Here is a 16,605-nt window from a genome sequence, read left to right as displayed (position 1 = left end):
ATTTCACACAGAATCGCGTTTTCACATTTTTTTTTAACTCTTTGAGTATTTCACAAGAATCCATGCCCAAGAATCGTCTTTTCACATCTTTTATAATTCCTTGGGTATATAGAATATAGATCATGTGTCATAAATAATTTAACTTTTTATCAAATTTACATGTAATAACCAAATCTAATCTACAGATTGATTTTCTTTCTTTTAAGTGGCAGATATCAATTTATTTATAAAGGCTTTAAAACAGTACTGTATTACAATTTTCTATCGCTCAATTCCTTTTTGAGTGTATGTAATATTTTTTTTAATATCGAAAATAAAACTCGGAAATCTGGATAATTTTGCATTCAAATCATAGAGAATGATAAATCGTCTGCATTATAGAAGGCTTATAACTATCATATTCTGAACTTACTATACGAGATAGATAAAACTGCATTCCTGTCCATCACTATAAATGTATACTCAGCGCTTATAATATATTTACTTGAATTAGGTACCTAGCATATATATTAATTTTTTTTTTTTTTTAGATATATTCATGTGTAAATAAATTAACTGTCAATACAGACTTACACTACACTGGCAACTTAAACTATACATGCATTGGAAGTGGTAACCAACGTACTCTTATATTTAGAAGAGTGAATATGGAACGTCTAAATATTTTGATATGGAGAGTGTATATGTCTCTTACGTCATCGATACTATTTCCGCCTTTATCTCGAAAGTTCTATTTTCACTTACAAGTCAGAGTTATCTTTCTTTGCCCATTGTTTACACACTAGGTAAATAGGGAAAATGAGGGTACCGAAAATCTGCAAAATGTGGAATCTGATTTCAAAACAAATTATATATTTAATATTTGTAGAATAACCTCTGTTATACATAATAATATCTTGAAAAAATATTAAAAAACAAAAAAGTTGAAAATTGACCAAACACAAGTTCACTTCCGGTTCGGACAGGAAGTACCGGAAACACACGAAAACAACTTCGAAACAAAGAGAATGTCATGATCTAATACCCCTGTAAATTTCACATCTTTACCTCAAACCGTTTCCGAGAAAAATTCCGGACAAAAGTGCATTTAAAAAGTGGAAATTCGGCCGTAACTTCGGACCGGAAGTGAATTTTTCAAAAAACGGAATTTTATATAAACTTCATATATCAGCCTACTATCATGTGAAAAATTGTGAAAATCTATCCAACCATCTCTGAGTAATCGCGCTCACAAAATTTGGGAGGAATAATAATAATAATAATAATAATAACTAGACTCTTGTTGCCATGGCAACAAAAAAGTCTTCCGTTCTTCTAAATCTGTAAGAATTTGCTTTTTTTCTGTGTAAAAAACATACATATCATATTTACTGTGAAAGAAAAAAATAACTGGAAAAAAGTCCTTTCATTACTTAAGGTACTTTGATTTTCATTATCAATCTTGTATAATACATTTGGCAGCTATAAGAGATAAACGTATATCATTAGCAATTTAAAAAAAAATTGTATGCAATCATTTCTAAGACAAACAAACAGACGAACGAACACCGTACTATCATAAACTTCATTGTGTGTATATTTTAACATAATTGTGATGGTGTTATAAAAAAATATAATGAATTAAGTTAGTATCACACTAAACGTAAAGTCACTGAATTTTGTAAAGTTATAATATCAAGATTTGACAGCATACCTATAAGACAGATTATTCATTTACAGCAATTCTTCAGCAATCGATTGATTGATTGATTGATTGATTATACGTATGTTGTTTAACGTCCCTCTCCAGAATTTTTGAATTTTTCACTCACATGGAGACGCCACCACTCGCCGGTAGAGACTGCAAATTTTTGTCCTATACTTTGGCACTTATCGCAATTGAGCAGTGGGGAATCTTTTTTATGCCAGCACCTTCTGCGACAAGGGACCTCGATTTATACGATCTCATCCAAAGGACCGGTCTCCACGTCCCACAATCGAAGTTCATAATACCGAGATATTTTATTTTTAATTTTATTCTATTTTTTTTTACAAGTTTGTTGCATCAGATTTACTTAAAGATCGTACTTCAAGATCATTTCAAACTCAGGCTACTTAATTGCATTGCATACAGCGTCAAGTGATTTTGATTGACAGGTCAACACACGTGCACTTCGTGTGATACTTTTTAAGCTGAAAAATATACAGGATGTGACCATGACTGACTATGAAATCAGAAAACATTTAATAAAGAATGGGTGTGACCGATATAGAACTAATTTTTGGTCTATGTAAATGGATAGGAGGATCGGGATTAAGAGGGAATCTCTCTCTCTCCCCCTCTCTCTCTCTTTCTCTCTCTCAGACGTAAATTGAACATTTCATAATGACAAATCTACCATTATAGAATATGAAATTCTGTATACATGTAAATGGTAATTATATTCACATGTTCCAGATTTAAATCTAAAACGAATATATAATTCAAATGCCTAGCTGCACGAACGTCTCCAAATATTAATCAAGACGGGGGGGGGGGGGGGGGGGAGGAGGCTTCAAAGGAATTAGATAGTTTTATGTTTTATGAATTATAAGGAAAAGTACGGACGTCAGTTGCATGTACATAATTATATATCATTGCATAAAACTGTGTTCATTCAGGTATACTTATCCCACATATCAAGAGACCTGTGCAATTTTTTTTATCATGTTTTTTTTTTTCAAAAGAAACATATAGCGTACCATTATTTCACACAGAATCGCGTTTTCACATATTTTTTTTTAACTCTTTGAGTATTTCACAAGAATCCAAGAATCGTCTTTTCACATCTTTTATGATTCCTTGGGTTTATAGAGTATAGATCATGTCATAAATAATTTAACTTTTTATCAAATATACATGTAATAACCAAATCTAATCTATAGATTGATTTTCTTTCTTTTAAGTGGCAGATATCAATTTATTTATAAAGGCTTTAAAACAGTACTGTATTACAATTTTCTATCGCTCAATTCCTTTTTGAATGTATGTAATATTTTTTTAATATCGAAAATAAAACTCGGAAATCGGGATAATTTCGCATTCAAATCATAGAGAATAATAAATCGTCTACATTATAGAAAGTTTATAACTATCGTATTCTGAACTTACTATACGAGATAGATAAAATTGCATGCCTGTCCATCACTATAAATGTATATTCAGTGCTTATAATATATTTACTTGAATTAGGTACCTAGCATATATATTATTTTTTTTTTTAGATATATTCATGTGTAAATCAATTAACTGTCAATACAGGCTTACACTACATTGGCAACTTTAAACTATACATGCACTGGAAGCGGTAACCAACGTACTCTTACATTTAGAAGAGTGCATATGGAACGTCTAAATATTTTTGATATGGAGAGTATATATGTCTCTGACGTCATCGATACTATTTCCGCCTTTATCTCGAAAGTTCTATTCTCACTTACAAGTCAGAGTTATCTTTCTTTGCCCATTGTATACACACTAGGTAAATGGGGAAAATGACGGTACCTAAAATCTAGAAAATGCGCAATCCAATTTTAAAACAAATTATATATTTAGTATTTGTAGAATAACCTCTGTTATACATAATAATATCTTGAAAAAATATTAAAAAACAAAAAAGTTGAAAATTGACCAAACACAAATTCACTTCCGGTTCGGACAGGAAGTACCGGAAACACACGAAAACAACTTCGAAACAAAGAGAATGTCATGATCTAATACTCCTGTAAATTTCACATCTTTACCTCAAACCGTTTTCGAGAAAAATTCCGGACAAAAGTCCATTTAAAAATTGGAAATTCGGCCGTAACTTCGGACCGGAAGTGAATTTTTCAAAAAACGGAATTTTATATAAACTTCATATATCAGCCTACTATCATGTGAAAAATTGTGAAAATCTATCCAACCATCTCTGAGTAATCGCGCTCACAAAATTTGGGAGGAATAATAATAATAATAATAACTAGACTCTTGTTGCCATGGCAACAAAAAAGTCTTCCGTTCTTATAAATCTGTAAGAATTTGCTTTTTTCTGTGTAAAAACCATACATATCATATTTACTGTGAAAGAAAAAAATAACTGGAAAAAAGTCCTTTCAGTACTTAAGGTACTTTGATTTTCATTATCAATCTTGTATAATACATTTGGCACCTATGAGAGATATACGTATATCATTAGCAATTTAAAAAAAAAATGTTTGCAATTATTTCTAAGACAAACAAACAGACGAACGAACACCGTACTATCATAAACTTCACTGTGTGTATGTTTTGGCATAATTGTGATGGTGTTATAAAAAAATATAATGAATTAAGTTAGTATCACATTAAACGTAAAGTCACTGAGTTTTGTAAAGTTATAATATCAAGATTTGACAACATACCTATAAGACAGATTATTCAATTACAGTAATTCTTCAGCAATCGATTGATTGATTGATTGATTATACGTATGTTGTTTAACGTCCCTCTCCAGAATTTTTCACTCACATGGAGACGCCACCACTCGCCGGTGGAGACTGTAAATTTTTGTCCTATACTTTGGCATTTATCGCAATTGAGCAGTGGGGAATCTTTTTTATGCCAGCATCTTCTGCGACAAGGGACCTCGATTTATACGATCTCATCCAAAGGACCGGTCTCCACGTCCCACAGTCGAAGTTCATAATACCGAGATATTTTATTTTTTATTTTATTCTATTTTTTTCACAAGTTTGTTGCAGCAGATTTACTTAAAGATCATACTTCAAGATCATTTCGAACTCAGGCTACTTAATTGCAGTGCATACAGCGTCAAGTGATTTTGATTGACAGGTCAACACACGTGCACTTCGTGTGATACTTTTTAAGCTGAAAAATATACAGGATGTGACCATGACTGACTATGAAATCAGAAAACATCTAATAAAGAATGGGTGTGACCGATAAAGAACTAATTTTTGGTCTGGATCGGGATTAAGAGGGAATCTCTCCTCTCTCTCTCTCTCTCTCTCTCTCTCTCTCTCAGACATGTAAATTGAACATTTCATAATTATAAAATATGAAATTCTGTATACATGTAAATGGTAATGTTATTCACATGTTCCAGATTTAAATCTAAAACGAATATATAATTCAAATTCAAGACGGGGGGGGGGGGCTTCAAAGGAATTAGATAATTTTATGAATTACAAGGAAAAGTACGGACGTCAGTTGCATGTACATGATTATATATCATTGCATAAAATTGTGTTCATTCAGATATACTTATCCCACATATCAACAGACTTGTACAATTTTTTTATCATGTTTTTTTTTTTCAAAAGAAACATATAGCGTACCATTATTTCACACACTCTTTAACTCTTTGAGTATTTCACAAAAATCCAAGAGTCGCCTTTTCACATCTTTTATAATTCCTTGGGTATATAGAGTATAGATCATGTGTCATAAATAATTTAACCTTTTATCAAATATATATGTAATAACCAAATCTAATCTATAGATTGATTTTCTTTCTTTTCAGTGACAGATATCAATTTATTTATAAAGGCTTTAAAACAGTACTGTATTACAATTTTCTATCGCTTAATTCCTTTTTTGAGTGTATGTAATATTTTTTAATATCGAAAGTAAAACTCGGAAATCGGGATAATTTCGCATTCAGATCATAGAGAATAATAAATCGTCTGCATTATAGAAGGCTTATAACTATCGTATTCTGAACTTAATATACGAAATAGATAAAACTGCATGCCTGTCCATCACTATAAATGTATATTCAGTGCTTATAATATATTTACTTGAATTAGCTACCTAGCATATATATATTAATTTTTTTTAGATATATTCATGTGTAAATTAACTAACTGTCAATACAGACTTACACTACACTGGCAACTTCAAACTTTACATGCACTGGAAGCGGTAACCAACGTCCTCTTAAATTTTGAAGAGTGAATATAAAACGTCTAAATATTTTGATATGGAGAGTGTATATGTCTCTGACGTCATCGATACTATTTCCGCCTTTATCTGGAAAGTTCTATTCTCACTTACAAGTCAGAGTTATCTTTCTTTGCCCATTGTCTACACACTAGGTAAATAGGGAAAATGAGGGTACCGAAAATCTGCAAAATGTGGAATCTGATTTCAAAACAAATTATATATTTAGTATTTGTAGAATAACCTCTGTTATACATAATAATATCTTGAAAAAATATTAAAAAACAAAAAAGTTGAAAATTGACCAAACACAAGTTCACTTCCGGTTCGGACAGGAAGTACCGGAAACACACGAAAACAACTTCGAAACAAAGAGAATGTCATGATCTAATACCCCTGTAAATTTCACATCTTTACCTCAAACCGTTTCCGAGAAAAATTCCGGACAAAAGTCCATTTAAAAATTGGAAATTCGGCCGTAACTTCGGACCGGAAGTGAATTTTTCAAAAAACGGAATTTTATATAAACTTCATATATTAGCCTACTATCATGTGAAAAATTGTGAAAATCTATCCAACCATCTCTGAGTAATCGCGCTCACAAAATTTGGGAGGAATAATAATAATAATAATAATAATAATAAAAAGAAACAATACAATCACTATAAGTCTTCCGTTGTGAACGGAAGACTTAATAAAAAGAAACAATACAAACACTATAAGTCTTCCGTTGTGAACGGAAGACTTAATTAATAAAAGAACAAAATTCTCATTTCTCTACTACGAGGATTTTAACATCGGGCTCGGAGTTGGTTTTATTCCCAAGACAAGACTGGGTTAGAGTCGACTAAGGGTATCACACCGGTAATTGACCAATCAAAATGAACTTAGTCAATTGTAGTTCCATACATAGAAAACTGATTTTCCTTTCTTTTGAGAATTTTTTTTTTATTTCCTTCCAGGCCATTTTGACAACTCTGCTTCCTGTGCCTAGTAAATTTTATGTACTTTGTAAATAAATCGAGGTTTTTGACAGGAACTATTTCTTTCAAGGCATAGGAGGCTACTTCCTTTGGTGTCTTTGAGATGTTTATAAAGACATTGAAAACACGTGGATTTGAGGGTAGCCCCGTTTGCAGATGGACAAAATAAGAAAATGCCGTGTACGTACCCTGGTTTTTGGGTGTCAGCTAATGTGACAGGTATTGTTTAACACCTCCTTATTAATATTTGTTCATGAATTCAAATACCTGATTTTTTTTTACGGGGAAGAAACGTGTATTGCTTTTTAATATACCGAAAATCGCTATTTCTGTAGATTGTTTAATTCTAAAAAAAAATTCAAATAAATTTCAAAAGTAAAATAAAAGAAGAATGCTTGGTATTAAAATATTATTTCGTATCAGTAGAAATGAATGCTATTAACGACATCTGAAGAAATAGGCTATAAAAGGTTTATATCATATCTTTTTTCATCTGCACTTAAATTTCAAACACGACAGAATTTGTCATTTTTGCCGTAAACATTCATAATTTCTATGTACTTTAGAGACTCACCGTAAAACTTTCAGGAAACTTTCTATGAGGTCTTTTCTGCACTTCCCTGAAATTTTATGTGATCCGAGGTGTCGTTTAAGTTTTAGAGAAAATTTTCTAGGTTGCTATTAATTTTCTTATTATAAGAAGGGGGGGGGGGGGTGGTACTTAGTGTGTCTAAGCATTTGTTAAAGTGAGAGTTGTAAATACTTCCACAAACTTAAGCTTGATTGTGACCTTTGGGTGAAGGGGTCAAAGGTCAAGGTCATTAAAAAATCAAGTATATTAGTCGATTTAGGCATTACACGTGCGTGCACGTGTATGGATGTACATGATAACCATGTCATCTTGTCTTCACTATAAATACTTCTTTTTATTCTGAGTATTAAAGCTTGTCATCAAAAAATGTAAAAGTTATAGTTATATCAAATAAAAGTACCATTTTAGCACTGCATGCGCGCACAGGTGCATGTATGTGCAAGATGACTGTGTCACCTTGTCTACACTATTTATACATATTTTTATCTTCAAAATTAAAAGCATTACATCAAAAAATATAAAAGTTCGACTAAATAAATTTTATTGGTCATTTAAGGAATTGCACGCGCGCGCACGTGCATGCATGTGCATGGAGAGTGTATATGTCTCTGACGTCATCGATACTATTTCCGCTTTTATCTCGAAAGTTCTATTCTCACTTACAAGTCAGAGTTATCTTTCTTTGCCCACTGTATACACACTAGGTAAATAGGGAAAATGACGGTACCGAAAATCTCCAAAATGTGGAATCTGATTTCAAAACAAATTATATATTTAGTATTTGTAGAATAACCTATGTTATACATAATAATATCTTGAAAAAATATTAAAAAACAAAAAAGTTGAAAATTGACCAAACACAAGTTCATTTCCGGTTCGGACAGGAAGTACCGGAAACACACGAAAACAACTTCGAAACAAAGAGAACGTCATGATCTAATACTCCTGTAAATTTCACATCTTAACCTCAAACCGTTTCCGAGAAAAATTCCGGACAAAAGTCCATTTAAAAATTGGAAATTCGGCCATAACTTCGGACCGGAAGTGAATTTTTCAAAAAACGGAATTTTATATAAACTTCATATATCAGCCTACTATCATGTGAAAAATTGTGAAAATCTATCCAACCATCTCTGAGTAATCGCGCTCACAAAATTTGGGAGGAATAATAATAATAATAATAATAATAATAAAAAGAAACAATACAAACACTATAAGTCTTCCGTTGTGAACGGAAGACTTAATAATAATAATAAAAAGAAACAATACAATCACTATAAGTCTTCCGTTGTGAACGGAAGACTTAATAATAAAAAGAAACAATACAATCACTATAAGTCTTCCGTTGTGAACGGAAGACTTAATAAAAAGAAACAATACAAACACTATAAGTCTTCCGTTGTGAACGGAAGACTTAATTAATAAAAGAACAAAATTCTCATTTCTCTACTACGAGGATTTTAACATCGGGCTCGGAGTTGGTTTTATTCCCAAGACAAGACTGGGTTAGAGTCGACTAAGGGTATCACACCGGTAATTGACCAATCAAAATGAACTTAGTCAATTGTAGTTCCATACATAGAAAACTGATTTTCCTTTCTTTTGAGAATTTTTTTTTTATTTCCTTCCAGGCCATTTTGACAACTCTGCTTCCTGTGCCTAGTAAATTTTATGTACTTTGTAAATAAATCGAGGTTTTTGACAGGAACTATTTCTTTCAAGGCATAGGAGGCTACTTCCTTTGGTGTCTTTGAGATGTTTATAAAGACATTGAAAACACGTGGATTTGAGGGTAGCCCCGTTTGCAGATGGACAAAATAAGAAAATGCCGTGTACGTACCCTGGTTTTTGGGTGTCAGCTAATGTGACAGGTATTGTTTAACACCTCCTTATTAATATTTGTTCATGAATTCAAATACCTGATTTTTTTTTACGGGGAAGAAACGTGTATTGCTTTTTAATATACCGAAAATCGCTATTTCTGTAGATTGTTTAATTCTAAAAAAAAATTCAAATAAATTTCAAAAGTAAAATAAAAGAAGAATGCTTGGTATTAAAATATTATTTCGTATCAGTAGAAATGAATGCTATTAACGACATCTGAAGAAATAGGCTATAAAAGGTTTATATCATATCTTTTTTCATCTGCACTTAAATTTCAAACACGACAGAATTTGTCATTTTTGCCGTAAACATTCATAATTTCTATGTACTTTAGAGACTCACCGTAAAACTTTCAGGAAACTTTCTATGAGGTCTTTTCTGCACTTCCCTGAAATTTTATGTGATCCGAGGTGTCGTTTAAGTTTTAGAGAAAATTTTCTAGGTTGCTATTAATTTTCTTATTATAAGAAGGGGGGGGGGGGTGGTACTTAGTGTGTCTAAGCATTTGTTAAAGTGAGAGTTGTAAATACTTCCACAAACTTAAGCTTGATTGTGACCTTTGGGTGAAGGGGTCAAAGGTCAAGGTCATTAAAAAATCAAGTATATTAGTCGATTTAGGCATTACACGTGCGTGCACGTGTATGGATGTACATGATAACCATGTCATCTTGTCTTCACTATAAATACTTCTTTTTATTCTGAGTATTAAAGCTTGTCATCAAAAAATGTAAAAGTTATAGTTATATCAAATAAAAGTACCATTTTAGCACTGCATGCGCGCACAGGTGCATGTATGTGCAAGATGACTGTGTCACCTTGTCTACACTATTTATACATATTTTTATCTTCAAAATTAAAAGCATTACATCAAAAAATATAAAAGTTCGACTAAATAAATTTTATTGGTCATTTAAGGAATTGCACGCGCGCGCACGTGCATGCATGTGCATGGAGAGTGTATATGTCTCTGACGTCATCGATACTATTTCCGCTTTTATCTCGAAAGTTCTATTCTCACTTACAAGTCAGAGTTATCTTTCTTTGCCCACTGTATACACACTAGGTAAATAGGGAAAATGACGGTACCGAAAATCTCCAAAATGTGGAATCTGATTTCAAAACAAATTATATATTTAGTATTTGTAGAATAACCTATGTTATACATAATAATATCTTGAAAAAATATTAAAAAACAAAAAAGTTGAAAATTGACCAAACACAAGTTCATTTCCGGTTCGGACAGGAAGTACCGGAAACACACGAAAACAACTTCGAAACAAAGAGAACGTCATGATCTAATACTCCTGTAAATTTCACATCTTAACCTCAAACCGTTTCCGAGAAAAATTCCGGACAAAAGTCCATTTAAAAATTGGAAATTCGGCCATAACTTCGGACCGGAAGTGAATTTTTCAAAAAACGGAATTTTATATAAACTTCATATATCAGCCTACTATCATGTGAAAAATTGTGAAAATCTATCCAACCATCTCTGAGTAATCGCGCTCACAAAATTTGGGAGGAATAATAATAATAATAATAATAATAATAAAAAGAAACAATACAAACACTATAAGTCTTCCGTTGTGAACGGAAGACTTAATAATAATAATAAAAAGAAACAATACAATCACTATAAGTCTTCCGTTGTGAACGGAAGACTTAATAATAAAAAGAAACAATACAATCACTATAAGTCTTCCGTTGTGAACGGAAGACTTAAAAAGAAACAATACAATCACTATAAGTCTTCCGTTGTGAACGGAAGACTTAATAAGAAACAATAGAATCACTATAAGGTCTTCCGTGGAGACAGAAGACCTTAATAATAAGAAACAGAGTAAAAACAATATGTTCCCAAACTTCGTTTGGGGAACATAATTAAGTGAATTAAGGTCCATCACTGGGTGCTTTAAATTGATTGACATTTAGCTATTAGCCCCTGTGTATAACCTGTTTACCTTATTTAGTATTTTGGTGACCGTCAAATTACTTTTGATCTTTTAATGTTAACTGTATATGTTCCAGCGCAATGAAGAAGCCATATCAATGCAAAAAAATGTGTAATTATAATCTAGATATATCTGTAATGCACAGACATGGAATATAATTTTATGTCATAATGATTCAGTTAACAAATCAGACTTGTGTATAAAACTTTTTTTTCTACAAAGTAAATTTCGATTCAAAGTACAATATAATTAGTACATGGACTACCGAAATTCTTTTTTTTTTTCAGTTGTAGAGGAATTATTTTAAAGCAGCGAAAAATCATTAAGAAACAAGAGAAAGAAAATGCTGCTAACATTTTTGGGTGAAAAATGGATAGCGAAGATGAAAGCAAAATGTTTGATGGTTCAGTACCTTCAGTACTTTTCCTGGACAAGGTATTGAGGATTTCTTCATTCATCATTTCTCTCCACGTGGGTTGTTTACGTCGTACTGAAGTGTTAAAAGTATTTGTTGAAATATATACTTTGTGAAAAATTAATATATATATTCGTTTAAAATTGTTTTAATTATAATTTAAGTTTACTTTAATAAATACTTTTAACTCTCCAAAATCATCGTTCTCGTGAATTTTTCACCATAGGGCCCATTTGTTAAAAATAGGACCACGCGACTTTCATCCTTGTATTTAAACATAAAAAAATTGGATATTGCCGTGATCGAATCTCAAATGCTTTTCACGATAACACTGTTTAAAAAATACAACTACATAAGTTACTATTATTTTACAAAAATTGGAGGGACTTCTGTTTTCTTTTATATTTAAATTATAAATATGAAAAAAAAGGAAAGCATTACTTAGTTTTTACTAATTATATGAAATAAAGGAAATATATTAGTTTTTACTAATTATATTTTCTATAAAGGAAAGCATTAGTTTTTACTAATTATATTTTCTTTCGATATAGAGATCCTATGATTTTATCTCCTGATGAAATGTTGACCAAACAAGCTGTACACGTAATACTCATTGACTTCCTGTTTATACTGTTTGTGTATAGGGATTAGCGCTCTGCACAGCGTGCACGAACGTGAATGCCTTGGGATACAACGCACGTAAAATTAAGTCCCTCCCCTGTCTTTGAGAAAACCGCATGGTCAAAAATCCCAGCCTTTAAGATGGCCCACATGTCTTGCCACCTGAGTTTACTCTGTGTGTTTGCCAGCACTCTAGTCTTTAGTAAGAATACTTTTTTTCCTGCACATTCTATCATTTTTCAATTATAAACCCATTTAAAAACTTCTTCTAATCATTTATATTTCTGAAAATAAAAGTAATCAAGGAAGGCAAACGTGTTGTTTTTCCCATTGTAATTGCGTTTCCCTCTTTAAGTAGGCTGGATACTGCTATCAAAAGTCTTCAGATGTTTTTGTCAAACATATTTAATCATTTTTTTAATCTACATACAAGGATAAATATCCTTGAAACAAAATAATTTTGTTATTTTTATGCATATTTTTTTCTGTATTCCTATCAAAAGTCTTCAGATGTTTTTGTCAAACATATTTAATCATTTTTTTAATCTACATACAAGGATAAATATCCTTGAGACAAAATAATTTTGTTATTTTTATGCATATTTTTTTCTGTATTCCAATTGCAATGCTTTATTTATAGAGTTAAATTTGAATTTTTAGAAGTGTCGAAATTAGCATTACACCACCTATAAAAATTGTTCTCCAGTTATAAAGAAATGCGCTGTAAAAAAGACACGATCAGATAAAAACATAAAGATAATGCATTTGAAATTCCTTTGCGGTTTTACAACCAAAGCAATCATTGCTAGCCAATAAGAAATATCACGTTTCTCAGTAGAATATGTAACAAAGATATAACTTTTTGAATTGGTTGTATTACAAGCTTTTATTGCTTTATTTCTTTAACAGTATGAATTCATCAAAATTAATTATTAAAATTGTTTCTTTATAATTTTTTCTTAAACTTTTCAAATTTTAGATTACATATTATAATGTAAATCACCTGGAATGATTATGTAACAATTATTCCTATTAAAAATTGGTGTAGAATTATGAATATGTGATTATTCATCCCATTAATATTTCAAATCAAAATTAAGCAAATATTTTCATTAATAATCCATTAATGATATAAGTTATTACATAATTTACAACACACTCACACAGTGGCTATAGGTTACAGCTGTTATTATGTCCTCCAGAACGTAAGTAAGGACGACGTATTGTTATCTCTAGACCTATTATAGTGGCCTTGCATTTTCTCGGAGATGACTTGGATAAACTTAATGAAACTTTTTCAAACATAACGATGAGCAACTCTAGATGTTCATTAAATATCTCGATTTTTCAATGCCACCGTTGCCATGAAAACTAAAAAAAAGATAAATTTTGTCAACGGTTGTTCTCTCGGTTGGCTTGGACAATCTTACGAAACTTCACAAATGCATTTACATTTGAGATTTCTAAATTAAAACTGTTTCCACTGTCATAGAAACGATGGGACAAAATTTTTAATACAACAAACGGTTAATTAACCTGTTCAATTCAAACCATTTCTTTCCAGAGAACGAAAATTTTGTCGTCACGTGATCCTTATGTATGAATCGTTGCAAATATTCTAGTCTTTTTTTTTTTTAATTATCTGTTTTATATTTCGATATTTACTGATTATAGACGTTTATGACCAACTAGCAAACGATATGACTTTAGAATCGACTTTTCCTTCGCCAACTTATTACAGGTAATTATGTAGTAATATTCCACTATGGCCTGCATATAGTATTTATGTTTCCCAACTTATTCGTTACTCTAGGGCATGGACTGAGTACAATCAACTTTAAAACAGAATCAGGATACTGACAAATAAGTTGATTTACCTTGGATACTAGATGTAATTCCTTGATTTTGAAAATGTTTCTGAAGGTCTTCTAAGGTATACTCTTTAACATCATATATAAGCTGAAATACCTTTCTGCAAATCTTTTATTCCCGAAATGTGAACGTCTACTTTGATCTTTTTCAAAGGGTTGTTTTTTTATTCCAAAGCCAAACTGATTTAAATTGATCATTATCCTATTCTCCTTCCCTAACTTCTCCAATTTCCGAATTCTGGTTATAGGATTAAAAATTTCCTGCATGAAAAATTGTCAAAACGATTAAAAATTTTTTTGAACAAGAATAGGCCAACTCTTGCAATGCGAAAATTATAACTTCAATTATCTTGTTCATTTGTGGGATCTATTTCTGAAGCATGATAATAATCAGAATAAAAGAACAAATGTAGTAATCTATCTACAGAAAAGTGTTTCTGCTAATCAACATTGCACTCAGTATCCAATCCACAAGATCTGTCTTCATAAAATTTGTGTTGTGGATGATCTGTGTTTGCTATACATAAATTCTTCAAAAATATTTTCTAGCTCCTCAAAAATATATAACTGTAAAATTATATTTTCGAGGGGTCAAATTTCCGAGGTTTTAGAAAAAAAAATGTGGGTTAGTGCGGATTTTATTTCGTGGGTGAAGTATTGTTGAGTATTTATGCATATTAAATTTACATTTATTGGTGAACATGAATCGTGGGTCTCTATATAACTCGAAAACAACGAAAATTAAGCCCCCGCAAAATTTAAGAAGTCAGAACCTCAAAGGTATCTTCGGGAACTTCTATCTGATGAAATTTTCTTACATTTCCAATCACTCAACAAAGAAATTTTTCTTCGATCTGATCTGTGACATTGTCAATATTGTTTTAGATGCTATCACTCTGACTTTGCTGCTGGGTGATACAAATAAGTATATACGTATCAATGCTGAATGACCGTCACGGTAGCTCAGTCGGTTGAGCACTTGCTCTGTGATCGGAAGGTCATGGGTTCAAACCCCGCCGCGACTAACCAAAGTTGATAAAATAGGAAGCGATTGTTCTTTCGCCAATCCTTTGCCGCTTTGAAGTGAAAGTTGCGGGTCTTTCGGATTATATCTTAAAAACCGAGGCACCGTGTAACGGTAGGCGTTGGCAAGTTATAGGTCCCTCACTGCTCAATAGTCTTGAGTGCCGAGTAAATGTCTTAATTTGAAGCCCTTCACCGGTGTATATAGAAAGCTCTATACGAGTGGAAAAAATTCTGGAATTGGACTTTAAAAAAACCATACAATAAGTCAATCAATGCTGAATGTTTTTAAAATACTTTGATGTTTAAGCCTTAATATTATCTAATTTGGCAATTTTTATGGCACCAGAGATGTCAGATTAGACAAATTGTACTGTAATATTTCACAGGAATGAATCTAGAAGACTCTAGAGATATATGTTAAAAGGCGTATCATGTGCAAATTAAAAGAGAAAAAATATTGTAATAGTTTTTGAATGACTTCTATAAACTAATTATTTTGTTCTTGATATTGACAAAGTGATTACACACTTATGCGCCACTTTTGTATGTCTGTAAACGACAGTGCAACGTCACCAATTGAACGGAAAACGAAGGAAAATTACAAATTCTTGAAATGAATTTTCTTATACACATAAAATATAATAATATAATCCATTTTCCTCTTATTTACTTAATATTTAGTTGAATTATTCATTTATTACTGATTGCTACTGAATTCTCAAACAAAATCATGATAATATTAAAACACAAAGTTACGTAGAGATCATATTCAGCAAACTCATAATAAAATCTTATACTAAGTAAACTGCACTGTATTATATTTACATGTATACTTGTTCGAGGCAAATGATAAATAAATATAACGTCTATTGGAAAAAATAAACAATTCTTTTCTGTAGTATAATCACGTGTAACACAAATGGGAAGAGTTCTCTAGAGAATCGCCTTTTGTTGTACAGATAGAATGTTATGTAATTTCCTCTGTCTATTCATTATTATCATAACTAAGTATTATTTTTGAAATAAGGAAGGAAACGTATATCATTATTATAATTGTACAAGACCATGATATAAAGCATTTGATAAAGTCTATGGAGATTTCATTAGGTAGGTCATTTAATATCAATTATTTACATAGGATATGTGCATTATGCCTATTTAAGATTATTTTGATGGGGATTCTAAATCACATATTCACGAACCGCAACAGGCAAGGAGTAAAGTATAATGGCACTACTTTTTGATAGAATGAGTAATAAATCCAAATTATAGTGATTGTTAGAAGGAAATAAATGGTTTGAATGTGAACTTAATGTTATA

The 16,605-nt window shown here is 31.4% G+C and overlaps 1 protein-coding gene across 1 annotated transcript in view; it reads right to left on the bottom strand.

Moving 5' to 3' along the window:
- LOC133188391 (receptor-type tyrosine-protein phosphatase epsilon-like) overlaps window positions 1-16,605 on the bottom strand; it is a 334,222-nt gene that overhangs the window by 148,189 nt on the left and 169,428 nt on the right. The window lies entirely within an intron of this gene.

This window comes from Saccostrea echinata, unplaced genomic scaffold (assembly GCF_033153115.1).
Source record: "Saccostrea echinata isolate AGI-Se365-2 ecotype Australia unplaced genomic scaffold, CSIRO_AGI_Sech_v1 ptg000016l, whole genome shotgun sequence".
Taxonomy (NCBI): domain Eukaryota; kingdom Metazoa; phylum Mollusca; class Bivalvia; order Ostreida; family Ostreidae; genus Saccostrea; species Saccostrea echinata.
This window is presented reverse-complemented; position numbering and strand designations above follow the sequence as displayed.